The sequence below is a fragment of the Corvus moneduloides genome, chromosome Z (assembly GCF_009650955.1).
Source record: "Corvus moneduloides isolate bCorMon1 chromosome Z, bCorMon1.pri, whole genome shotgun sequence".
In the NCBI taxonomy this organism is placed as follows: Eukaryota; Metazoa; Chordata; class Aves; order Passeriformes; family Corvidae; genus Corvus; species Corvus moneduloides.
Window position 1 is genome coordinate 76,532,254 of NC_045511.1, and position 22,294 is coordinate 76,554,547.

At 42.1% G+C, this 22,294-nt stretch overlaps 1 protein-coding gene across 3 annotated transcripts in view; it reads right to left on the bottom strand.

Annotated features, from left to right (window-relative positions):
* HAPLN1 (hyaluronan and proteoglycan link protein 1) overlaps positions 1–22,294 on the bottom strand; it is a 60,242-nt gene that overhangs the window by 33,505 nt on the left and 4,443 nt on the right. Inside the window, exon 1 of one of the 3 annotated variants that reach the window (XM_032097287.1) lies at positions 10,972–11,150. The exons of the other annotated variants lie outside the window; for them this stretch is intronic. The gene's annotated coding sequence lies outside the window, so the exon portion shown is untranslated. Of the gene's footprint in view, positions 1–10,971; positions 11,151–22,294 lie in introns of those variants that run through there. 3 annotated transcript variants of the gene reach the window in all.

Genomic DNA, 22,294 nt, shown 5'->3' on the forward strand with positions numbered 1-22,294 from the left:
ACAATCAAAGCTCTATCACTGTATCTGTATCCAGTGCATGATGCAATCTGCTGGTGATAGGTTTTCAAGATTAAAACAATCTTCTTGTAGGTTTTGGCATTTCAATCAAGTCTGCAGCTTAACTTAGCAGTCAGGGTGGCAAATTTGCTCAAGCTAAGAGGTAAAAATGACAAAACATTTATTAGGCTGACTAGAAAGATCAATCTCACTTCAGATCCACTTACCATTTTAAAAGATGCCTAAACACACAATGAAATATTTGAAACCATACACAAAGTAGGTTAGAGTTGAATATGCTACCACTGCAGTTGCCCTGATTGATTTTTCATTCATTTCCACCTAGAATGCTGACGCACTGAGTGTGCCAGGTAGGGTCTCTGCAGTCAGCAGAGCTCAGCGCTGCAGGGAAAATCTCTGCCAGCCTCTGAGAAGTAATTAGGCAAATGAGGACCTGAAATAGAAAAGGAGGCATAAAATGCAAGAGGTTTTATGTGGAGGGTTTGGGCTGCTGTTGTGTTTTGTAGCTGTAATATTTATGAATCTGATTCCTTGAAATAAAAGGTAGCTGTTTCCCAACTTTGCCTTTCAAGAGACTAGGCTTTTTCCCCTCCCCATCATCAAATAGTGGTGGCATTATTAATATGATTTTTCTCAAATGCAGAGAGATAATTCTTTCCTCGTTTTTTTTCTCTTTCAGAGCTAGAAACACATAAAATTTGCAGAGCACTCAGTCAAAACCTGGGTCAAGGTGTGAGCTTTGAAAGCAGTCCCCTACCCCCAAACAGACACAAGCCCTGAAGTGCTTCAAGCCTAGATCTAAATACTGTAACCTGAACCAACCTCTGCTGCAGACTGAAATGCAGAAACGCTATTGCCGTTTTTCCTTATCAGAACATGCACGTTTACTTGCCTGCCCTTCCATTTCTTCAAAGCCAGTTTGGGTGGGAGTTCAAAGCCAACTCAGCATCCCTTAATCCTTCCTGTGGACTGCCTAGAGGTGGGACAAGTGCTGGCTGCACTCTCTTTCCCAGGTGGTCCACGCTCAGTAACTCAAGCCTCTGCGGCCACTCCCTCTTTTTCCTGGAAAGCTTGGGAAGCTGGTGACCTCCATTGGAGAGAGCAAGGACGGATGTGGCTCCCTCTAGAGCACATCAGCCCTAGCCTGGGCTCGGGGAGGGTCACCCCAGGGCAGCTGGATGCTCCTTCTTGCACGGTGGCACCGCTGGCCTGGCTGCCTGGCAGAGCAGGGCACACTCGTGTGACACCACACTGCTCTGTCCCCCACAAACCCCACGCCAGCCACACCGCGCCTTCCCCCTCAGAGAGGAAAATGTTTCAGGTTTGGGGTCTGGGGTGTGGTTTTTTTTGGCTATTGTCTAACGTGTGATGGTTCTTTTTCGTTAATGATTTTTATTGATTTAGATGCGGTTTGTTTAACAGAGAAGCTTGGATTTGGAAGGCAAGGTCTGTGGGAGTATTCCCACCTCCAACTGTAGCTTGGAGCCTACGCTGGAGGCAAAACCTCCTGGGCTTTCTGAGTGAGGGAAAAAACCCACAGGGCCTCTGCAGACCTGCCCTGGGAGTGCCTTAACAGCTCATCAGCGTTTTGCCTTTATTTATTTCCACAAATCTGCCCTTTACTGGGGCACTAGTGAAAAGAAACAGTCACAGGGCCTTACCTGGGGACAGCAGCCGTGCCTCTGCCGAGCACTATGTGCACAGGGCGTGAGGCTCTGCTGAGGAGAGAGAAAGATTCACCTCCTGGTAACATGGATGGAGAACTCCACACGTGCCTCCCTTCCTTGTCTAAGTCTCCATAAATTGGTGGGGGAGATTCCTCCGTGCAGCACCATCGGGTGATGATTTCCAGAACAAAGAATTTCAGGATGCAGGATATACCTTTTAGGGATAGTTACCTGCACCTCCAGGCAAATATGATCTTACCCTAGAGAGTTTATGTGATAGCATCACACAGGCAGGATGAGAGGCAGGCCAGTGATGATTTGGAGACCTGCTTTTCCTTTTCTTCAGTATCCACCTGAACAAGCCCACATGCCACAGACATGGCAACCTTGTGGCTGCAGACCATCACATTTTTTGGGGTGGGATTTACCCAAGATGGTGGCACTTTAGATTTGTTGATAGGCAGAGACTGTGCCATTGGTAGCAGCAGCTCAGAAAATGTGTGTGCCTGAAGTGAGGAACGAGCTGGTACCACTCTCCTCCTGGGATTCCCCACGATGGGAGAGGAGGCACCAAGCCAAAGCAATGTTACCAGGCCAAGAGTCTGACCCCTGGTACTTTGTAGGTTATCCAAAAAGCAATTAATCAGAGGAATTCACATCCTCAGCCTCTAGCCAAAGCAATAGAAGTCAGACTCCATTTCTGAAGGAGCCTGGGACGACCTCAGGGGAGACATGATAGGTGTGGATGTTTTCATATTAAAATTAATAAAATCTTGGCTGGGAGTGATTTTTTTTTTTTTTTTTTTTTTTTTTTTTTTTTTTTGTAAGAAATGGTAAAGATTAGTCATGCTGAAGAAATTTACACTGGTTTCAATTACTGCAGTTTGTGAATCTACTATCTCCCTGGACAGGGACACAAAGAGGCTGGGAAGCAGTTTTAAAGGGAGAACCTCAAGGCTCAGGGAAACATTCAAGGTCACTGTACATACAGTGTTTAAATTCTCAAGAACTGTTCATTCTCAGATACGATTTGCAGTTCTGACATTAATCACCATTTTTAAATACTTACGTAGCCTTAACTCATCTGCTGCTGGCATATCTAAAAGGTTGTGAAGTGCCAGTGTTTGTCTTTTAACATAATATTCTGACAATTTACAGAATGCTTTCAAGCAATTCGGCTGCATAAGTGGCAAGCATTTCTCTGAAGGGCAGAGCACTGAAAAACAGCATTGCCTGCCAATGTCTGCTCTGAATAGAATGACATATTTCTTATTTACTTCTGCAGCTGCTGTCTAGCCACACAACATGCAAACATCCACCGTGTGAGGACAAGGTCCTCCTACCTCAACATTCTCTCTCTGGCAGTCGTTAAAAGCCTGTGGAAATGGAAAGCTTTTTTGCTCACAGGAGTTAGTCTTTGTCTGGCGTGAAGAGGTGATGATGTCTTATATCAAATGCTTCTTTCCCTGAGATGTAAAAACCCATGGAAGCCTGAACACAAAAGGACACAAAAGAAACCCAAACTCCTTGGGCAGATCCTCCAGAGGACTTCCTAATAAAACTTTCTGCCCTTCTGTGGAGTATTCTAAATCTAGTACAGTGAGGCCCAGCAAGTAAAGGAATCTGTGCTATCTAAATCAGACAACAGAATCAATAAAATCAGTCTTGATAATTTGGGGTTGAAATAACCCCAAATCTGCGGACTAATCACACCCATGCACAAACCTACTGTACAATATCAGCCTTTACAGGCTCCTCTCTGTGGAGCTCAGATCCATCTGGGAGCTGGTGTTAAGCAGGGAGAGATATCTATGAATGGAAAAAAATATGTGTATTGTCAGGGAGACACTGCCAGCAGCAGTAATGAAGGGCCTCTCATCTTTAGACTCTTCTGGAGGGTAATAGAACAGGAGGAAGACCAGTCCAGGCAGTACTCACACATACCCCTCAGCAGCTTTTCTTAAAACTGGAGCTGGAGCTGGAGCAGAACACTTCAGCCCAGCTGATTAAACAGATTTCTGCTCTGTCCAGAGGCTCCTAAAGATCGGATCTTATCTGCCTGTGTAAGCGCCTGGGTTTTGGCAGCTGAGTCAAACCACGACAGTGGAATTCAGCTGCAGATTGTGGACACCTGAGCCCCTGTGTCTGTGGGTAGAATGTTTACATTCCACTCAGAAGCCCAGACTATTGTCACAAGGCAGTTAGTACCTGGTCAGCGTGGTCTGTGCAAGGGAGGTGTGTGCTCGACTGACCCAGGATGCCTTTTGTCCGCTCATTTCTGTTTCTGAATAACCTCCATCTCCTCCAGAAATCATCCGTTCTCCAAAGGCAAAAGTAAACCACTCGTTTCCAGCTGCAGACTTGAGACCTCAGTTCACCAAATTTAATGAAAAACCACTTCCTGCCATGTTTACCCTTACAACACCTGCTCTGGATTCTGCTATTTACTTACTTTGTTAAGAAGACAAGTTTTCTCCTTTAAAAAGTCCTCCAGGGTGATGGAACTAAGGCAGGACAGATGCAGCAGACGGATCCACAAGCTAAGTGCAAAATAGAATTGGCTGGTGCCGTGGTAAAAAGAAAGAACAATTGGTGGCATAGGAATGACAATGTTTATATTCTCTATTAGGATGACTTAAAGATTGCATTCCAAGGCCTCTTTCTTCCATGGTACTTCAGTATTTAAGGCAATTTGTGAGCCTGTGTGAGGTTTGGGGCCATCTAAGGTGGCAGACAGTTGCTGTCTGGAGAACAGGTTGGCATCGTGGCTCTCCAGCCATGGGCAGAACAGCTCAGTGCAAAAGCAGCATGACAACCCAAAGACATCTGGAATCCCCTGCAGTCCATTAATTCCTCAGGAGGAATGCTGATAAATGACTTGCAGAGAGAAAGAAAATGTCCTTACAGTCTTTGAAGTGCCTGCCTTGCGTTAAATATGGAATTTATTCCAGGAACAAGGGGTAGCAGAACTTCTGTCATTATTTATAGGGTACAGTCAAGGACATGTGATCTGGAAAATATGGTACTCTAGGTTTAATACAATCAGGGATAAAGAAAATGTGCTTTACAAAGCACAGAGATCTACCCTGGAAGGAATGCTGATCACTCAGTGCCTCCAGTAGGGTTTTTTGTTTGTTTGTTTGGTTTGTTTTGTTTTTGTTGTTGTTGTTGTTTTTAATAATGGTCTGTATAAATATATTTTTATTTCAGGAATTTGGATGGCTTTCCTTGAAGTATTTGGGGTGGGGTTTTTTTTGATAACACAGAAAGGTAAATCTGCTTTTTGCTTTTAAATTGGACACATTTTTTTGCAGTCCATTCCGTTAGAGAAGATTGCTTTTACTGCAATCTCCACCTATCAGTGGTCTTCAAAAAATTGAGAGCTGTCTCTCCAGACAGATTGTGTTTGTATTCTGACATCTTCCTCAGCAAAAAGCTCTCCTTGAGCATGCAAGCCTGGAGGTCACTGGGAGTCAGTAAGAAAACTTGATCTCTCTCCCTCATTTTATTTGATTATATGGTTATATTACTAAGAATTTTCAGTATGATTGCTGTCTCTGGGAGCTTGAACTCCCTTTCTGTACCTGAACTCCTTGTGCCAGATTTCATGTGTTAAACTGAATGGTTAATCTTGTCCACCCACCTTTTCTAATCAATCAGAACTGTTGAAGTTTTTGTGTGCAATGAAAAGGCAAAGAAGGTACTCAAAGCCCATTAAGCATAGTAGACACTTTTAAAATTTAACTAATTAGGATGAGACTGGGACAGTAGGGAAGCTCTAGGATTTTTAGTTCCCACTAGCAATTTTCAGGTTATTGAGCACCAAAGCAACACCACTCTCTAAACTCTGCCAGGCACAGCACCCAGGATGACAAGAATTAGGATTTCTAACTTGTAGTCCTATTTCATAGTTTTCTGTGGTAGTTGCCCATCCCTCCTACAACCCATGCCACATCTCCCCACAGAGATGTCCCATGCCCTCCCAGGCACTGAAATGATGATGGGGCTTTGAAGCAGACCTAGAAGGTGAATTTACACAATCTAAAGCTTCTCCAGTTCCCATCAAGTGTGTGCATATCCTTGGTGGGAGAACTGTTACTGCACGTGGAAAACAAAATGAGCCTCAAACACCAACATGCCTCAACCGCCCTACAAGGACAGAGAAAGTTTATTTTCTGGAAATATGTCAGAAAGGAATGAATTCAAAAGAAACCAGGAAAACCACCTACTGATATTCTTTGTACGAATTCCATGTCACTGCAGGCAGCTGCTTTCCAAACTTGTTCAGGTTTTTTGATCGCTCAAGGCGAGTGACCTGATCACCACTCACAGTTTGGTCTTAGACTTTTCGCTTAGGAAATACTGTAAAAGTCATGGGAATGTTAAGAAAATGTCCATGTAATGTTAATGCTGTGAGATCTGGAAACAGGCCAGATGCTCTCTGTTTTCTCCAGGGGAGGTGCAGCATCTCCTTTCTGACTGGCCCACGTTTAATTTGGTGGACTCCCCATTCCTCGTCCCCAGCCAAGCTGATGGTATGGGCAATATAAAAATTAAAATTAAAAGCATTAACAGTGCCTTCACATCCTTCAAGGATGCCACTCTGTGAGAGAACAGATGCACTGCCAGACTTCCTGAGAGGGAGCTGGTGCCAGCCTGCTGTAAGGAATTACCAGCAGTAAAACATTTTTGTCATGGATCCTGGTGCAAAGCATAAAACAGGACTCCTTGTCCAGCCAACCATGAGAACTTGGTCCTGTCCTCCTGCCTGTATTTTTTTTTTGTCTTGTGGTCTGAGAATTGCACTGTCTGCAGTCTCAATGTCATTGAGAATGACTTTAAAAAGCCACTCACATTCATAAAGAAATAATAACAGTGATGTAATGCCCTGCATTTTTTCAAATTGCTGCTCCATGTTGCCAATGCAAGTCCCCATTGAATCACTGCTTCTGAGAAGGTAAACACTTTAAGTTTATAACAGCACTGTTTTCATCAAACATCTGCTTCTTGCTGCAAAGATACGTGAGTTTTCCTGGGCTATGTGGTGGTGAAGAGCTGGCTGGCGGTGCAGCCAGATCAAAGCCAGATGGGGATCGCTTGTGAAAGCACAACCCTTTCAGCAATTTATTTAAATTGGATTAATCTGCAATCAATGGCAAAGCATACTTTCTACTGAGATCAGTTGCTCTAAAGAGGGGCGAGGTCTAGGGGTTAGGCCATGGGCTCAGGCTGTGGGGGGACTTGAGTTCAACCCTGCCCTCTCCACCCTTCATGTGGGACCTCGGGGGAAAGGTGCAAGTGATGGGGAGGGTTAATTTTCTGTTTCTGAGCTCCCTAGAGGTGACACCATGATGGTGTTTTTTGTTGCTCAAAGGGTATTGTGGAAATGAAGATTTTTAGAGTTAGAAGGGGCTGTGGCATCACTGCAATGAGATTTTATCAGCGCCTAGAATGGAACTGGATTTCTTCACGAACCCACCACTGAAAACCACCACCCATTTCCACGTTCTGACACCCTGTGTGATAGCTGGCCACATGTTTACACACAGGAAAGCATTCAGATGTCCACTTGTACCATTTCCCCTCCTCCCTGCTTTTCTTAACTATCTTTTCATTGCAGTATCTTAGGCCTGAGAATACTGGAAAAACACATGAGTCATATGATTGTTTAGTTAAAGTCTTGTTAGCTAAATTCTATTGAAAACAAATAATAAACATTTGTAAGACTGCGGATGGTTGTAGGAAAATCTTTCCAAATAAAGGCAACCCTTTCAAACTTTAATAAAAGTAAACAGTGTCACCTCAATATTATGCATACACCTTTCTTTTTTTACCTTTTTTTTTTTTTGGCTTGGTTTACAAAAGAATCAACAATAGCAAGGATACAACAAATTAAAACTATGGTCTGAAAAACCACTTTTTGTTTTGAGTCCAAAAATGCATGACTCATTTATTTAAAAAAAAAAAAAATGTTAAGAGAGGGTTACACAGTCAGCTTTGGTCAGTCAGATCTGAGAAAGATGACAGAAATTAGTATCTTTTTCAAAGGTCCAGACTCTCTATACCTGCAGTTGTAGATACTGACATAGAGAGACTGCAGTTCTGCACTTTGAACTAAGTAAGTTAAAAAGAGCACTAGAAAGAAATAGGAAAAGGATGTATTAGACTCCAGAGGAAAGGAGAATAATTTGAAAACTGAAGCTGCAAACTGGCAGTGCTGCAGAAATACATCTGTGAGGGAGTGGTTGCTCATGACACATGAACAGCAAATGTGCCAGCAGTGGAGAAGAGCTTCATGAGAGGTAGACCACACCAGAAAAGTTCTGTGCCCAGATGAGGACTGCCCACATTCCTGGTCACCTGGGAGGAGGAGGAGGTGGCTTAGAATGGGACACATTCAGGCAAGGGTTTATTGGGGCAAACAGAAGAAAGGAAAACCTGTTCATAAAAGGAGGCCAAAAGAGCTTGTCTTGGTTGGTCTGGCAAAACGCACCTCAGTAAGGATATGATTGCTCTCTATAAATATATCAGAGAGTAAATGCCAGGGAAGCTACAGAATGTTTCAGCTAAGACTTGGGAACAGAGCTAGTGGGGCCGTAAATAAGTTTGAGCTTAAGGAACTATATCCTTTAAGGAAAGGATATAGTTTTAAGCTGTAGAAAAACTTCACAGCCTTCATAAAGACATTTTAGCATGGAGGACAGAAACACAGCTAGTTTTAGATCAGAACTTGCTTGCTCTGTGAAAAACTGCCCAGGAGGAAGGGGAATGTGGATAGAAGAGGACTAGGTTATGACACAGGGGATCCCTTTTTTTTGTTTTTGTATACCTGATTTTTGGCAAAAACCTCAATATAAGTAGGCCAATCAATTCCTATTTCAAGCAGAAATCTTTTTCTTCCCCCTCATGACAGGTCCAAACTCTCCTGGCTGATGCTGTTAATGACACAATGCGGCACACTCAGATGGAGCTTCCTATTGATCCACACAGAGCCACAAACCTGTTCCCAGTAGCACTCAACATTGCCAGCAAAGCACCTTTCTCATCACTGGGACTTCTCTCACGGTATCTGACTCCAGTAATTTCTTAAGTGGACTCTTTGCTTTAAGCAGCAACTGCTGTTCCCCCTGATAAGGATCATTAAATATCTGCAAATGAAATGGAGGCACTTGTGGTTGGCTTGAATGGCTTGGCTGCTGAAGTGCTTGGTCATGCAGGAGGTTTCTCCCTGCCTGCTGCAGTGGTTATGAGCAAAATGTGAGGAAGACAGACCTTACATCCCGAAGGTGTGGCAGAAAGAGAGGAAAATGGCAGTTCCATTTCCACTCCGAACCACTAAGAGTGAGTGTTGTGAAAATAAAGATAATTTCATGACATGTTTTTAAATCAAAGGTGTGATACGGAAAAGAACGCAGGAACTCCCCTGAGCGCTCTGCGCTGGTGTGACACCCTCATCATGGAAAACCACAGTAGTCTGAGCAAATTTCAGAAAATGCAAAGGAGAGAATTAACTGGACCATTTGCAACTTGCTTGATAAAATCATGATGCAGAACGTATCATGGCAAATAAAAGCCTCTTAAGCTGTGTAAGCACAAGGGCTTGCAGAGCAGGCAGTTTAGTGCACCTTGCACAATTACAAAAGTGCATCATATTGTAGGTTCAGATATATTCAGATGCAGGAAGACACGACTGAGGAGTCTATGCCTAGGAAGCACATTCTGCTGCAGAAAAGTGGCATACATCGAGAAAAAGAGTATGTGGAAAACCACAAACAAGAGAGAACTGGGTTTGGTATACAGAGAGACTGAGAGAACCAAAGTCCAAGGATGGGTTTTCATTTGTAGAGTTGTGACAGGAAACAGAAGACATTTTAAAAAAACATTGATGTAATTGGTAAGTGAACTGGCTTGAGACTTAATTTTGTCTGCCAGCAATATCTGCTGGCTCTTGGTCAGTCTTTAAGATAAAGTAAACCTGTGCAGACTTCAGAAAAAACCTCAAGCAAGCCAAACCAAAACATTAACCCAAGAGCAGGTTTTCTTGACAATCTCTGGACTGGGAAACTCAATTAACAAGGAAATTGTATTGATTTGTTTTAAGCCAGACAAGGCCATACACATGCTTAGTCAACAAGAATACCCACGTTAGTAGGCTGAAAATGAGTTGTGTTCCAAAGATTAAATTAATGGCAAATTGATAGGATTCACTTACTTTTTTTTCCAAGTTCCTCCAAAGTTAGTTAATTTCAGGGATCAGCAGTTCTACAGCCATCCAGAATAAACGCCAGGCTTTTGTCTGGGCTTTATGTCCTCAGGACTATGCAGGCTGTTTTTCTGCTTCACAGACATTATTTCCGGCTCTCCAAAAGCACCTGCCAGGGCTTTAAACACTCCCCAGTCCACATACTCACCCCTGAGAGGAAGCTCTGCTCCTGAGGCAGGGCTTGTCACACTGTGGAGGGTGACATCCCTGTGACAGACAGGGATCTCCTACAAAAATACACAAGACAGGAGGTCTGCACTCTTCCTGGCCATTTTTTTGGAATAGATATTCTTTCCTCAAGCAATTACAGGGGATCACTGGACACAGGGCAAGGCTGACTTTTGCCTTGACACAGCCATTCTCTATTTTTTTTTTTTTTCAGTTACCAAGACTTCACTGAGCTTTTACACCAAATTCCTGCCCCAGAGAAAACGAGAGAATTTCCATAATAAGCTCCACTCACTGCAAACAGGGCTGTTAAAACTGCGGCCAGGGGTGAGGAACTGAAATACAGAGGAAACAAAGCATCTCCAAAACTGCCTGAAAGGAGAATCCCTGCCTCAAAGTGTTGCTTTTGGAAAAAGGATTGATTTCCCCTTTGGTGTGCTAATGGCAGGGGTTGTTGCTACTAGCCTGCGTTGCCCCAAAGGAAAGAGGGGAGAACAGGAGGATGTGATGAGGATTTCCCTGAAAAGCTGGTGTTTCTGCTCATTTCTTCTCGGAAAGTCAGCACTATGGAATACTTGTCATTTTTCTCCACGCCCCGTGTAGCATCACCTACCACAAGTACTTGTCAGACCATGAGGGATCTGTGCATCATCAAGGCTTACCATTTCCTTATTGCTTTTAGCAGTTAAGGTTGTGATTTTCTACCAGGACCACAAATTATCAAATAAATTAACGGAGATACCGACTTGTACTTAGGCCAGCTTTCATCTCGGTGACATGTATAAATTTCCCAAGCTACAAAAAAACTGCAGAGCACACGGGGCATGGGACCCTGCTCTAGGATCTCTCACTTACCAGGAGTTAAAATCTTGTGGGGTCAGCTCAGTTGCACTTCTTTCTCAGAGGCCAAAGGCATGGATTCCTTCACATCCAAATGTCAGGGTTTGCACTCTAAATGCTGTTCTCCAGCAGTTCTCTTTTGCTGGGGAAGGGTTTTTAAAGAGTCAAATAGCAGAGGTTAAAAAAAAGAGCCCCAAATGCCCAAACCTATCCCTGTGAAGGCCTCCAAAAACCAACCCCAGCACAGCTCCACCTCCCAGCCTGAGGGCTGCCTAACAGAGCTGGGAGCTGTGCTAATCCCTAATTAAGTTTAATCTACACTAAGAGATGGTTTGTTGATTTAGCTAGATAGGTAGGGAGATGCTGACAGGTCAGCCCTGGTGTGGGCATAGCTGCAAGATGGAACAAACGCCTCCAAGAGCATAATTGGTAGCAGCTGGTGAGCAAAGTGAACACTCATTGCAGAAAGCATGTGTTTATCTGCATGTTACATATGTATGGATGCCCATCACAGTTTTGGTTGTTGATAACACTCTGATAAAGCAAGATATGTTTCTGACTGCGCCAGTAAGAGCTGGAAAGACTGACCAGTGCTCAGGAATTTGTTCATCCTCTCTCTAGAGAAGCCTACCCGTGACAAGGAGAGAAATTATCGGACACAAAAAATAAATAAGAAGAAAATAATTTCCCTCTGTTTTTCAGTCTTCAAACACCAAGATATGTTATTATCTGCCCTGAAGAAAGAATGACTACTCATGCAGTTACTGTGGGTCCCAGGCAGAAAGTGAATACTTATTTATAAACTATTAACTTTCTCTCCTGTGGGACTGGAGTCTCACAGGGTAGGCTTGAGCAGAGCCCAGATGCAACCTCCATGCCCACCCCTCCTTCAAAGTTGTGTGGTGGTTAATCTGTTTCTAAAATGGGTTATCCATGTAGAACAGCTATTTTAACATTCTCACCGGAACAGCACTTCCAAGGGGAGACAAGCTTCTCATTTTAGGGGCCATAGGTGTTAATACAGCAAAAAGTAGTAAACAAAATGTCACTGATAACAGAAAATTAGCAAATCTAGTTCCAGTAGGTGATACATGATGGCAACCATAGCAAATATTCTCGTCTTTAGGTCAATTTGAGGAATGGGTGCTATTTAAAAAGCAGCTTCATAGCACCAAAACGAAACAATCTGAGAAGCACAAATATAATTGATGAGCTTTTTAATAATCCAGTCTCACTGGAAAGGCTGTAGACAGTAGAAATCTCTTCCCAAAAAAATCAGGTCATTGCTCAAATTAGATCTGACACAGACATAAAAGCATGCATATAAACCCTGCATTTAAGGGAGATAAATTTCTCACCTCCAACGTGCCACTAGAAGATTACACCACATAGAATTAATGCCTTTGAACCCTGCTGTTTTAATCTCAAATTTATACGACACATCCTTTGAGGTGCAGTCATGGATCTGTTTTGTATAAATGTGGAGTAAGGACCATTTTCCTTGCGCTTCCAGACTAACTTGGGGCATTTGGCTTTGATCTTTGCTGGTGTCAGGATGGAACAATCCCTGCCTTTAGATACCAGAGGCATTTTGGTCTCAGGGAGTCACAGTGTCTCAGATGTGCTGCAGGGGAAAATCAATTAAAGAAATGTGATACCTTCTCTCCCATGGGAAGGGGACGGCAATTGTGGCAAGAGAACAAGTTTTTTTTTTTTTTTTATTTCAAGATTGTGGGTGAGGAGCTGGGGGGGAGTGGAGAAGAACAATTGTTGAGCATCTGACTGGGACCTCAGTTCTCATTATGGTCCACATGGATTATCCAAGAGAAGACAGCTCCTCCTCAGCTGTCACACAGCTCCAGGTGTATAAATCCCACACTGAGTGAAGCAGACTCCAGCCTAGATTTTGGCAGTGAGGGTAGAAGCACAACTGCAGGTTCCCTGCTGAAACAAGTCAGGGAACAGGGGTGGAGGCTGAGTCAGGCCTGCATTCAAACCCACAGACCAGAATAAAGCAGAGGGTGGCTGCAACAGATCCCATCTCGTGAGAGCAGAACGAGAGCAAAAGGGGAAGCCCAAATCAGAGGAGGAGCTGAGGATGGCAGTGGCTGTGCACCTCCCATCACAGTTACTGTCTGAGTTACTGTGTGACCTCTCTCTCACAGCTGGGGCATCAAAGGCTCTAAAGTCAGATGCTATTTAAAAGCAGAAATTCCCTTCATTATTACTATAAAAGGACTGGCACACATATTTTATGAAGGGTTTCAAGCTGGTCATAAGAAAAGACAAAAATAAAAAGGCTTTTGACACTAGTCCTCCACTCCGAACACCTCTGTTTAAATGTCTCGAATTAGATTTTGTTGGAAAAAAGGTACTGGCACACTCATAACCTGACATACTTTCCATTGTAAACTCATTTCTACTATAAACTCTGAACTTAAAAGCTATAAATAGCACCTTGACTAAAACTCAGATTTTCCTTGCGCACTCTGAATTCAGAGACAATGTTTGGACTTCAGCTGATGTCTTGCTTTGCAATTCTTTGCACGTTCTAACATTTATTTACTACTTATTTACCCTTTAATAAAACTCTGCAAGAAAGTATTTTCTGCCTGGTTATTCTGGGGATAAGAGATGTGTTTGCAGGGAAAGGCCTCTCACTTGCAGCTCAGGGAGGGACACAGAGCAGTTCTCTGCTGTGACACAGCAGAGCAAGCAGTAAATTCCAGCAAGGAAAAACATCCAGGACTGTGGCCCAGCATCCAACTTCCCTGTGTTCACTTCAAACTTCTGCAGCTGTTCAGCACCTACAGTTTCTCCATCAACTGTGTTTTTTAGCCAAAATTATATTTTTTTACCTTTCCTCAGGTTTCATTCCCTTCATGAGAAGTTGTGAATATTTTGCTCTGTCTTCCCGCCTGTGTCTTCCCCTTCTGCTTCAAAATTCTCCTTTCTTGTGCTTGTATGTTAAGGATATAAGAAAGTAAAATCTAACAGCCTAGTAGAACACCTAGAAATGGTTCCTCTAGAGGTCCTGAAACATCTGGCATAATGCTACTACTACAAAAATACACAAAACCCCCCCCCCAACCCTTGCTGAAAAACGAATTAACTAAAAAACCACAAACTAAACAAAACAAACAAAAAAAACCCCACACCCAACAGAAACCCTCCAAACTAAGGAAAATATTTCTGAAGCATGCAAAGATATTTGAGGCCTCTAGGTTTTAATGTTTTACAAGGATAAAGGTGCGCAGGCCCACACTTCCTTTTGCTGGTCATCACAAAAAAAGGAAAAACAACTTAATTTTCTAGCACTGGCAAAAGAGTCCAGTGGGTGCTGTCAGAGATAAATATCTTTTGGTTTTCAGCAGGCAAAAGGAGAGGTTAAACAACACTGTCTACTCCTCTTGGTTACTGAAGAAAAGTTATTAATTTCACAGGAGACATCCAGAGCTGTAAACACAAGAAACATTTTCAGCAGTCACTGAAGGAATACCCCGACCTGAAAATGTTTTCTGGCCAAGTGTTCCTTGCTGGTCTGTTCCTTGAGTCTTGTGGTGGCTCTGTGCAACACCCCAGAGCAGTGCACAGGGTAATCATGGCACAGGCACTGCAGATAGAGCCTGAATATGTATATTTAGGATTCTCTGCATCGTGGATGCGTCCAGGAAAAATTCAGAAGATTTCTCTTTGATTTGAAACTGCTAAACGTGTTTCAGAACACCAGCTTTAATTTAAAAAAAAGAAATAATAATAATAATAATAATAATAAAATATATAATTTTAACTTAGTGTCCACTTAAATGACTTGATTCTAGTTGCCATCTCTCTGTTGGTATTTAAGATGTAGGGATGAAAGGTGATTTGCAAAAACTACGTAATATATTGTGGTTCTGAAGAAGAGCTTCTGGAGGTGAGCTATGGCAAGGTCGCTGGAGGAACCTGCAGTGTTCTGCCATCTCTCAGAGAGTGCCACAGCTCCTATTTGTTTCAAAACCTGAAAGTATAATGTCAGAAGTGTAGCAATTGCTGTTTAAAAACAACACAATTAATGCCTTCATGAGTAACATGTTTTCCAGCTCTATGTCCAAGTTTGTGTTGGCTTTCCTGAAACCCCACGGTCAGAAATGTCCTCTCCCACGTGCTAAAATCTGGAAAACCCCACATTATCTAAACTTCTCATGCAATAAACAAAGGTGAACTTTACTTTGTGACATCTTTTATCAAGCACATACCCACAGAAAAATCAGCAGAGCAAGGGGCCAGCACACGACATCATTTTACTTGCTTTGAATAAAAGTACCTAAAATCTTTCCCACTATGCCTACGAATCTATAAATTAGCAATTTCAGAGGCTATCCACACTTTAACAGGGAAATGAAGTCAGAAAATCAAAAGGAATATTATTGGCCTCCGAGTCAATGAGTCAGAAGACGTTAGCATACACAGCCCTCGCTGTAATTATTCAAGATTTTTCAGGCTGCTGTATTAACCTTTAGAAAAGTAAATAGTGGAAAGCTGCACAACTATTTTCAACAAAGCTTGAGCCAGAACTGCCTTTTTTGTCTTCTGCAGAAAGAACAATAACCTCCTTGCTCAAGGCATTTTGACCAGATTTTTATTTTCCTTTTACTTGTGTAGGCACTCACATCTTGGTAAAGTAAGTGCATGGCAGTTACACACAATATGTCTTAGACACAGTGAATAATGCGGCTTCCCTTGCATTCAAAAAGGCACATAAATTCCCATTTATAATTTCTGTATAGCTTTTTTTTTTTTTTTTTTTTTTTAGTTTTAATTTTGATCACTAATGTGTCATTTGTAAGTGACAAACTGCATGAATTGTATGTAGGTTTCCTTGTTGTTTCCACATCTTCTCTGTGCTGTTGCATTTTTTTTCTAGAAGCAAGTTGGAAAGTTTCTGGGGCAGATAATGACCTTTTTCTTGTCTTTCCTAAATGATTCCCAGTACTCCTAGGCAATCTAGATTCTTTTATTTCACTCAAATTCACTTTCCTGTAGTCTGTAACATTCAGACATCTCTCCAGTACTTGGAATAATGATTATTTGAAGTACTACAGAAGATGGCAGCCCAAATCTATATGAGTGCTGAGAACTACTCCAGCTTCTAAAGGAAGTGTTGTTTTGGGCTCAGTGGCTGTGATTCAGTGTCTCAACAAAGCTCATAAACCCTGCTGGAAGCACGAGTTTGCATAAAAAAATGTGATATGGTACCAACTGAGCAGCAATTGATGATAGAGATGTACTTTCCATTAAGTTCCTCTGGATTCCTTCATTATAATCCCTCCCAAAGCCATTGGAGATGGCCAGGATTAGATTGGCTGGCATGAAGGCCATCCTGAGACAGTGTCACAAGCAGAAATAAATATGGCCTCAAGATGAAAGCAGTAATTGGCCTTGCTTGAACTGGCTGCACAGCCACACTTTATAGGTGACTCTGTGCCACCACCAGATGAACTGCTGAGGCTGCCTGCAGGAATATCTGCATCTTCACATATCCTTGTGAATGGAGGAAGTTTTATCATCCCGTTTTGGTAGGTGGAGGAATGAAGGACTATGAGCCTCCAACTTCTTCAAAGTCACGGAGGGATTTAAGTCAGAGCAGGGGACTGAAGCAATGCTTCAGCAGCAGCAGTGAAATATCCTTACAGCAAAACGCCCTAACTGCTCAGCAATTCTCTCTCTCCTATTAAAAGCAGTATGTAATTAAAAGGCAACAATTAACATTTGCTTTCAGGTGCCTGAGTCTCAGGTGGATATTGTGCTATGTCCTCTACTGGCACGGCAAGGTCTTTCCTTGGAACAGCGAGGAGTCAGGATGGCAATAATGACCCCCTGAAAGTCCTCTGTGGGCTCTCCATTGTGCATTGACAAGTTATTGCCCTGAGTGACAGAGAGATGTAAGCAGCAAGGTGCTGGGCTCCAGCTTTTCCGTAACATTGCCTGACTTGCAGTCACCCCAGAATTCCTGCAGCAGTGGAATGATAAACTGTGCTAGAAGGACGCAGCAAGCACTTATCCATAATGGCCTGCTCTGTGCCTGTGGGCCTCTGGCTATCCTCCGCTGTGATTTTATTTCAGGAGGAGGAAAGCAAAGGTCAGCATCACAGGCGAATCTGTTGGCTCATCCCTCGCTGTCCAAGCAGCGCACTCTGTGGAATATATCCGAGGTCATTTTGGGATGAAATACAGCACTTCCCAAGGCTCTCCCAGCACTGAATCAAGCACAAAGCACCCACAGCTTCCTGAGTCAATCTGGAGATGCTCATCAGCTTAGTGCTGGAGAATTGCATTAAAGGTCAAAGCCAGGAGCAATTAAGTGCTGGATGATAGGAAATGGAAGACTCAGTCGGGAAGCCTCAATCATAAATGAGCCTCGTGTTTTCTGTGCTCTGTCCTGCTTTGTTTCCTTCTCTACATTCAGCTAAACACAGTTCTAAGAAGAATTTTCAACATTTTACAACAGTGCCTACCATGCACAGAAGAACTGAGCTTCCTCCTCACGCCCCTCTGTTCTTTGAGGAAAGGCAATACTGCAATTTTGATAGGTTTCACTCTCTCCTGCTGTTTTTGCCCTTCTTCCTTTTTCCTCAAAAGGCAATACCAAGTGCTGCTGAAATGGACCTTTGGCATCATTTTGTAATCTCTTCTCCTTTTTTATTCTTTGTTCTCCCCAGTTTACTCCAGCAGTTCATACATTCAAGCTTTCCATTGTAAGGACAAAGGCCAAAAGAGTTTTCCTACTGGGAGTCAAGAGACTTATCTGATATTATGGCTTCAAAACTAATGACCTAATAAAACAAACCCACAAAATGTTATGAGAATATTTTTTGTTTTACGCTTTCTAGGCCATTTGCCATATTTAAGCTTCCATGACAGAGGAATATGAACCAAATTTCCCTTGAGGTAAACCCACTTGTGTTTCCTGTGTGTTCTGTTGTCCTTACTAAAGTCTGGAAAGAGCTTATGTACCTGCAGAGAATCAGAATTGCCTTTTTCATGCCCATATTGCGTCCTAAAAACCTGGGAATGGAAAGTTATGGCTGTTGACTAGAAGAATGTTTAGTTCATCCTTTTGCTCATAGTTGTTTGCACATTTTAACTGGACTTGCAAACATTTAATTGCAAAAGAAGAGGAGTATTCTTGCTTCTGGTTTTCCCCCAGGTAACAAATTTCCATGTATAAATTTCCCTGATAATGGGATTGTGACTCCGTGGGCAAAAGAGCCATTCCCCATAGGTGGCACAAGCAGAAAACCAAAATATATTGAATCTAGATCCTGGATTTCTAATGACTTTGGGTCACCGTTAAGGGAACAATCAAGCTTGACACAAAAAATATGTCAAATTGGCTCTTTGGTGTCAAAGGACCTCGAGGATGGTGTGGTCCCACATTAGAGACCTCCACCTCCCTCTGTTTAGATATTTCTCAGGGTGAGCTCTTGCCCTCCACCATGTGGTCACCATTTTTACCTTTGTAAGATTTTGTTTTATTTTACGTGATAAGCTCAATATCAACTGGAAAGTTGCCACAAATATATATGTAATTTAAAGAAAAAAGCATAAGAGTTGCTCATTCACCATTTTGTGGCAGTTTCAGAAGTTATAATAATGAAGAGTTGATGGATATCATTGCATGTGGAAGGAGGTTTGTTTCCTGATATGATTATTTTGCACTCTGAAAGTCACAGGAATAAATATAGATTTGCTGGAACCCCTAACCAGCTGGAAGTAAAGCCACATTTCCCCAGTACAATACCAGGAAAAGGCTGAAGTCCAAACAAACAAATTGCAGTAATTCAGCAATGATGCAGAAATCAACCAATTCTCCTCAGATAAAATAAAAGAATCTCTATCAATCATCAGAGGCAGCAAATATAAGTCACTCTTAAAATATGGCTTGACAGGACCTGGGCGTCCTGGTCTGGAAATGAATGTCTGTGCTTTCTCTTGACACTTAGAATTTTCCCTCAGTGTGGTAGTTTAACTTTTTATAGTTTTATAATTTTATATTATAATGTTATATTATTATATTATAAAATATAATATTATAATTATAATATTCCAGTAATATAAGGACGATATTATATTATATTATATTATATTATATTATATTATTCTTAAATATTTTTTAAATCCTTGGCAAAGTCATATTTAAGGAGCATCTCATAATTCTCTGCATAATTTTTGCTGCTTGATATGTCTTCAGAAACAGTAAATGTGAAGTTTCTGTCAACTTGGTGTGTAAAATGGATCACTCAGCACAGTAATGTTCACAAGTGAGGATGCCTCTTCTGACTCAGATTTGCAGAATATGATTGATTGAAAACAAATAATTTTCAAGTTTGTGAACCCAAATGAGTTTTGAAGTCAGATTGGGCTGAACTGTTTCTGCAAAGATCTTGTATTTGAATTATTTTGTTCAAGAACAGAGTTATGATTTGGGCCACAAAGTGTGAACTCTCATTTTCCTTTTTAGATTTTGTTAAATATTTTTCTGCCTGTTTAGATGCTGAAGTGTCTTTGTATGTTTACCAGTTTACCACACTCTCTTTTGTGAAAACATTACATTCCCTTTTTCTTTTTTCTCCAGTCAGGCAAAACCACTAAAACTTCAAAGCACAGATTCCAAAATAATTCAGTCTCTCCCTACTTTGCATTTTCCGAAAACCTAAGCATATTTTCTATTTCCTTATCCAAGTCACCAATGAAAACCTTGAAGAATACCAATGCTGACCAGCCCTGGCAAAACCCCATTCGAAATGTGCTCCTGTTGTCACAGTGAGCTGTTTATTTCCTATCCAGTTTTGAAAACATGTCACACTAGTTTTGTCCAGAAAATATCTCCCCAGATAGTTTATGAAGATGTTAAACTTGCCACTGCCCTTCTGCCATCCTGCTGGGGAAATGGCCTGGTTGAAAGGTGTTCTGGTTTGATCAGAGTGGAGCTTACATTAAAATGCAGATGGAACCAGCTATGGAGGCTGCTTTGGAAAAGAATGTAGTGGCTGCATGCTTCTCTTAGCCTGCTCTTGGGGGAAAACACATCAAATGCCTGGAAACTGGGAGCAACTACCCATCCATTGGTTACATTTATTGCATCAATGACAGTAGCTGAATTGCTGTTCTCCCTGTCTGCTTTTTCAGCTGGGCAAAAGTCTAGCAAACACTTGGGAGATCGACGTCTTTGCTGTTTTTCCTTGGTTCTTGGCTCACAGAGGTGACCATGAAGTCCCCACAACACATCAAAATGACATCACATTTTAAATGTGACCAGGCACAGCAGCACAGGCACCACCAGACACACAGTCACTGCATTTACACAGCTTTTTAGAATTATCTAGGTTGGAGAAAGAACTTTAGGATCCTCAAGTTTACTTACAGTGCACCAGTGTAAATGATTTCTAATGAAACCAATCAAAGAATAAATACAGCGACTGAAAAAACTCAACCCAAACCAAAAGATCCGTCTGCCTGCCAGACTTGCTGACAAAAGCTGAATCGTGTCTTGTGTACACATTTTAGATCTATATAATGAAAGCTATTAGAAAAACAAGTTACAGAGACTCAGCAAAACGTGACATTTTGCTTCAGATATTTGAAAATCTGGAAATGTAGTTTTTTTGAAAATAAGAGTGTGCACAAAAATATTTCAGGTTAAGCACGAAATTAAAGTCCCAGACTTCCTCTGCTGTGTGTACAGCACCTTGGGTGTTAAAAAAGCTGAGCAAATCACCTCAAGCCATAAGCAGTGTGATCAGAAAATGGTGACACCATCATGGTCTGTTGTAGTTGCACCACTTGTGCATCGCTGCGATTTCAGCAGAACTACCACACAACCTGTAACGTTATTTTTCTCTGATATGGTTCTTATAAATCTCTTGGTTGGGCCCAACACTCCAGCGTTTTCACATTTTGCAGCGTGCTTTTCCTATTTCTAGGCAGCATTATTTTTATGTGGCTCAGGGGTGGTTTTCTTTTTTGCCTGAAAATATGTTTATGGAACAAAACCCCAACCAACAACCACATAAATATACTGGAGTGTAGCATGTTAATGAATAGATGGATAGTTACTCATTATTGACCGGAGATTTTGGGAAGTTATTTTAGCAATGAAAGCTTTTTTTCCCCTACATTGATCATGTCCTTCTTCCATAGGTGCAGGCTTTGATTCCTCTACTCGTTGCAAATGTGCACAGTTTCGCTTAATGCTTTCTTGACACCAACTTATACCTGCTTATATCTATAAAACTAAACAGATTTGCAGCTTGGAGCTTTATGAGCTGCTTCCTGATCAGCCATGTGTGATACTATATATGCAAATAGATGAATAGTTTTATTCACTGAGGCCTGTTTGGGTTTCTATTGATTTCGCCGAGTTACTGACATGAGTAATGTTGATTATCTCTGGTTTTTCTGGACCAGAATCTCACAGAGCAGATGCACAGAGGCTGCCACTGCTCTGTGTGTGTAGGCACCACTGCAGGAAAGGAATTCTGAACATAAGAAAGTGTTAATCGCAGTAGGTGTAGGTATTCCTCATGGCATAGTTCACTAACACTTGTTAACAATTTAGGTACCAGCTATCTTTATAAGCTGTATTAGCTTTAGGTATCAGGTACCACGACACAAAGCAGTGCTAATTAACATATTACATGCAAAAAACCCCCTTAATATACTTGCAAAAACACAGAGCAAAAGCGATCAACCCCAAATTTAAATTACCTCTAAGTGACCCCTTGGCAGAGGAGCTGGAACTGGAGCACCTTTAAGTCCTCTTCCAACCCAAATAATTCTAACTTTTCCTTCTTTTTACATCGAAACTCCTGTTCCTTACTGCTTAAGGTTTCTGTCAAACACATTTCCAATCCAACCTGCCTCCGTGGCCCACACGCTCCTTGCAGGCTGCACGTGCGTAAGGTAATTAGAAGATGTTATTAATGGAAAGATGTCTCAAGAGGATGGTCTCCTGCAGTAAGGCAAATGCCAAGATGACATTTTCTGGAGCGAGACACATACATCCAGGGACATTCTTCTGCCTCATGACTTTTTTTCCTGCTCTGCCAGGCCATTAGTGATGCAGGTTTTGCCCTGACATGCCCTGCTCCAGGAAGCGGCAGTGCCGCTGTGTGCCAGTGGAAAGCTTGGTCCCAGGAGAGGCTCAGTGGCCTTGCAAAGACTCTCATTAATAAGGTTTGTGTTTCTTTCCATTAGCAGCCCTTGTGATTCACAGCGCCGGGCTGGGTAGAGCTGAAAGGAAAGGTAAGTCACCTAGGAAGCACAGGATTGAGTCAATTAGTCCATTTGCTGCTGT